The sequence below is a fragment of the Cenococcum geophilum genome (assembly GCF_001692895.1).
Source record: "Cenococcum geophilum 1.58 unplaced genomic scaffold K441scaffold_33, whole genome shotgun sequence".
In the NCBI taxonomy this organism is placed as follows: domain Eukaryota; kingdom Fungi; phylum Ascomycota; class Dothideomycetes; order Gloniales; family Gloniaceae; genus Cenococcum; species Cenococcum geophilum.
In genome coordinates, this window is record NW_027137591.1 from 482,068 (window position 1) to 488,067 (window position 6,000).

A 6,000-nucleotide genomic window follows, 5' to 3' on the forward strand; every position below is an offset into this window, starting at 1 on the left:
GAAGGCGCGGATAATATACTCCGCCGTAGTCCGGCTGGTAATCTTATATAGATATAGTACCTAGTACTTACCACCGGAGTAGATAAAGTTTAAGGAAATAAGTAAAACCAAGCTACGCTAGCTAGGCGTAGCATAAAACCTATACTTCCGCACTATTACGGGGGCGTATAAATTAACGCCAACAGCAGTACTGGAGCATAAGATAGGGTTTCCGCCGCTTTAGATATACCTTAAAGAGCTAGCTATAGCCTACACGGAGAGGACGTGGGAAGGACTAGCAAGAGAGCATATTAAGAGGGAGTGCAACACTATATAGGCTACGATAGCCCACTAACTCCGGCCTAGAATAAAGCCACTAATGCGGCCCGCTAGACGGGATAAGCTTAAGAGGATAGCGGCCGCTATCTTAGGGATAGATATATGGCTAATAGACTTATTTAAAGCGTAGTATAAGAGAAGCAGAAGGGCTAGGGTATAAGAGGCGTTTAAAGAGCGGTGGAAAAGGGAATAGGAAAAGTACTAGAGTATGCTTACCCACTATACAACAGCCTAGGCCGAGCCATAGAATAAGGAAGTCTTTAAACGCCATGTAAGGCTTATAAAGGTAGAGAGCATAATTAATACACTGCTTAAAACCGAGCATATAGAGCTTAATAGATACCTTTACTACTAAAAAGTACTAGGGCACCTAACCCCGGCTTACCTATGCGGCTATAGCTAACAATTAATAATGTACGTAGTAGTATTCTGCCCTAGACACGCTACTAGCCAGGCGGAAATGTATTACTATACTAGAATATCCTTATATAAAGAGCTCCTAATTAAGCTAAAGGCTACTAAGGCGGTTGCGGACTAGTTTATATAGATAAACCTTTTACTATACCTTTTATTTGCTAGAGAGCTGGCTAGGGTAAAGAGAGGAGGCTAGGAAGTGCTTTAAGAGGCGGAGGATAAATACTATAGGGATAGTAGAATATGGCAGAATTTAGAATTTGGTAGATAGTAACCTAGTAGAAGTTAGCAGAACTCTAGTAACCTAGTAGAATTTAGTAGAACTTATTAACCTGGCAGAATTTAGTAGAATTTGGCAACCTAATAGAAGTTAGCAGAATTCTGGCAACCTAATAGAATTTAGCAGAGTTTTAGCAACCTAATAGAAATTAGCAGAGTTTTGGCAACCTAATAGAATTTAGTAGAGTTTTGGCAACCTAATAGAATTTAGTAGAATCTCGGCAACCTGGTAAAATCTAATAACCTAATAGAAGTTGGCAGAACCTTGGCAACCTAGCAGAATCTAATAGAATTTAGTAACTAGGCAGAACTTGGCAGAGGTTAATATCCTAACAGAACTTAATAAAACTTAGCAAGGTATAGAGCTGCGTATATTAACGCAGATATAAATAACGGAACCTTTTACACCATTACTAGCCTTATAGGCCACTAGCCTATGCCCTACCTAGATAACCGGAGCAGCCAGGAACGGAACCTAGGCCCTAGCTATACACCCCACTAGATAAACCCAGGAGTACGCATTAAGATAGCTTTTCTATAGCGCCTTAAAGAGACGTCTACTGGTGCTTGGCAGTTACTAATTAGAAGAGAGGCTATATAGGCCGCATAACAAGCTATATAGGCCGTATAATAAGAGAAGGAGAGGTTTTATCCGGCCCCAGCGGTACGGTTCCCCTCTTATACATATATATATATATACCCATATAGACCCGCTGCATGGACCCTAACGGGAGCCGTAATAGCGTAATTGAATATTATAACATATTACGTTGTTAATTTTAATTTACATTACTTATACACCTAGCCCATTAACAAGCCTACCGTAGTACTTGCTATAAGGTTCCGTTATACTCCTAAGAAATCCCGTTATATATATTATACGTATTATATATCCTTTTATAATAAAACTTAATTTAAGACTTTAACTAACCGCCACTAACTTTAACAATTTGCGCCCTATTTATATAGTTATAATAATAAAAACGTATGCTAATAGTATTAACTTAAAATAATAGTGGATATTAATAAGAGTAATATAAGAAATAGAATGGAATATAAATCTTAATATAAGAAGTAGGATAAAATATAAGACTTAAAGTAAGAAATGTAATAAAAGGTATGTAGTAAAATAAGATGTAAGATTTACGCTATTAACTAAGAAAATAAAATTATAAGATATAAATAGTAAAATATATAAAAATAAGTATGACCTGTAATAGAAGCCTGAGAATATTAGTTATTAGATATATTATATAAAAAGCTAAAGAGTTATAGATAGGATAATAAATATCCTAATAGGTATACTTAAGTAACTAGACTAAATATATAACAATAAAAAAAGCTAATAATTCTATTCTTTATATTATAACTAGTTAGTAAAGTAGCTTTAAAAAGATAAGGAAATAAGTTTAGAATAATCTAAGATATTAAAAAAGGTCTAAGATTATATAAAAAAGTAAAATTGTTAGGAATATAGGCAAGTTTCCGTTACGTGTCGCCGCGGCACTAGCGTGGCAAGGAGCCTTAAGCTCCTTGCCCTTTCTTAAGCAGGAAGAATATAAAACAATAATTATCATACTATCTACAAACCATAGCTACGTGATATTACCTTATATAACTAACACTGATTAGTAGTTAACTTTACTATTATACTATAGAACAGCTAGGTATTCCACTAAGAAAAGATAAGCCACTATACCAGTGCTACTCGTGCTAGAGGAAGCTATTTTTTAAGGTTAGAACTAGTCCTAAACCTTAAATAAAACTCTTCTATAAATCTAAGGATTTAAAGGCCAGAACTGGTCCTAAGCCTTTTTAAGATTATAGATTCTTGCGTTTATTACGCAGAATAATATGCTTTATAAGTCTTCGCGATTTAAGGCTAGAACTAGTCCTAAGCCCTATAATCGTAAATATATGTCACAAACGCGTACTAAATGACAATCCCTATACTAATAATACTTCCCTTCCTCTAAAAATATAGCTACGCCTACCTTAAACAACTAGGAAGACTTTTTACCACTAGGGGTAGCTTTATACGCGAAACTTATTAATAAAAATTAGGACGAATTTACCTTTAATATAATAACTTGTACCGTAAAATAAGTTAATAGCTTTCTCCTACACCATATTATATTCTACTAAAGTAGACACTACGCCAATTTATAGCTGTAGGAATATTTTAGGGAGGATTTTATAGGATGGACCGCTAATACCTAGGTACTTAGCAATATTAATATTATTTAGGATTTTTGCGACTTCCTCTATAGGAATAGGGTATATATTGCTAAGAATAGTAACCTAATTACTAGAAATATTTAGGCCGTTATTATTAGTATAGAAGAACTAGTATAGACGGAAGCTAAGATTATATATTAACTACGGAAACCTAGAACTAACCCGTATTCTTTAAAAGGCAACTTTAATTTAAAATAAAACCCCTAGAACGCTAATATCCTACCTAAAGGTACTCTCCTACCTAAAGGTACTTTTCCTCCACCTCTGCCGCCTCTAGCTCCTCTACCCTAGCTAACTAGTAAGCCTCTACTATAAGAAGTCACGAATTTAATAAAGGTATATTTAGACAAGGAGAAGAAGTTTAGAGGAGAACTATATAATATACTTGGAATAAAACTATAGGTCTTTTATAACTGCTGCAGTAAGGTTAAAATCTAATACTACTAGTTTTATTATGCTTTTTGGTTATATTAAAGGGACAGGCAGCAATATTTTATTATAACTATATTACGGGTAGAAACTATAGCTTTAATATAATACTTTAGCTTACTAAAGCCTACTTTAAAACTAATAAAAATCGCTAGCTTTATATATCTAAATAATAGGAGACTATATTCTAAAGAGTTATTACTTCTAACTTAATAAAGACTTATTTAGAGTGCCTTTAACTACTCTTTAATAAACTCTAGAAAATCCAATGTAGCCTTACCAAAACTTACAAAAATAAGAATAGCCTAAGGGACTAGGTTATCTTAGCCTACTATAGCGTTTCTAAGTATAATTTAGCGCTATATAAATCTATAAATATATTTAAAGGAGTATATACTAAGCTACGCTCCGCTATAGGTACTATAATATAAATATAAGAATCTTAATAGTTTTATACTAAAAGCTCTATCTAACTAAGCGTTCCTAATCAATATAATTATAACTGGACTAATTAAATATATGGCGGCTGTAGTAGGGAGTGTAGTAAAGGGTATAATTAACGTTAACTATAAGGTAATTATAGAGGCCCTTATAGAGGTTTATTTTAAAGTAATTACCAAAAAAGTGCTATATTTATAAGAAGCTAAATTACTAGTTAACTAAACACTCCCTTAATAAGCAAAAGGAGGTATATAATAAGTTCTATTAGAGTATAAAAAATATTAAAAATTATAAGGTTATTGCGGCCTACTTTTAAAGCTTCCTAGTTTAATATAAAGGCGTAGAAGATCTTTAGGGTGAGGTTAATAAGACTAAATAGCTTCTTATAGATATGGAAATTAAGAACTACTCTCCTAACTAATACTTTACTAAGTATAGTAAGGTAGATAGTATATAAACCGTTGCTATTCTTAATAACTAATCTACACTCTATTCTATTATAAAGTTAGATATCTTTAATAAGCTAAAGGAGAGCTCCGTGTTCTCCTTTAATAATAAATACTTAGCAAATATCTTCTATAGTATTATACTAGATATTAGAGCCGCAGGAGTATCTATAGTAGGAGAACCTTAAGTTTAAGCCCTTTAACAGCTTAATAGCTCTATTTAGATTAACTATTTAACAGTAAGCTAATATATAATTCGTTTTGGTAAGGGTACTATAACCTTTCTTAGTATAATTAGGGTCTAAACCCCCTTAGGGTATATTACCTTCTATATTATTCCTATAAATACTCCATTTCTATTTTACATTAAAGATATAAATAAATTAGGCGTTAGGCTTAATAACCTTAAGAATATACTTATTTAGGGAGATAATTAGGTACCTGTTATGCGCAAGTAGGATTACCCCTAGTTACTCCTTTATTAACTAGAAAAGAGTATTACTTAAAGCCACTTAACTAAGTTAGAATTACGCCAACTACACCATCGTTTTGGCTACCTATCCGTTTATTAATTACTTAGGGTTCTTTAGCAAGTAGGCTATAAAGTTAAAGTTAAGGTAATTAAGTATCTTATAAAGTACTGCTATTACTACTAAATAAACTAAAAGTCCCTTAGCCGATTTAAGTTTACCCTTAAGGATAACTACGACTTTAACTTCTATATTATTATTAACGTTATATATCTTAGCGGCAAGCCAGTGCTTTAAGTTATTAACTTCTTAACCTCCTTTTAAGCCACGCGTTTTTTAAAAGATATATTAGCCAGAAATATATAGGATACCCTTTAGTTATACTAGATTAATATCTATTTAGAACCCCCTAATTAAATTATCCATAATATAGGAAAGAACTTCTTATTTATAGAGTTTTAATAATAGATAAAGGTAATAGTAATTAAGGTTAAGGAAGTCCCCGTTAAGGCATATAATAGTATTAAAAAGTAGAACGATATTATACGCTATTACGCCGCGTATATAAGATTATCTCTTTAGAACTAAAGGACGCTAGTAAAGAACTTACCTTATAAATAGCTATTAAAGCTATTAATAATTCCGTAGGCCTAGATAGACTCATACCTACGTTATTAGTCTTTAACGCCTACCCTTAAATAACTAATAATTATCTACTATTTCCCTCCGTTATATAATAAGCTAAGGCTATTCGCAAGGCAATAAAGGAGGTGCAATGTCTTTACGCTATATATTAGGTTAATAACGCACTAGGAATAAGAAATGGCCTAAATACCTTAACTGCGCTTAATCTACTACTCTAGTCTAAAATACGCGTATAGTGTAAAAAGGGAGGATAGTTAGGCCTATACTAACTTATTATAATTAATGGCTAAACTTATACTATTTAGATGCCTTATAGACCC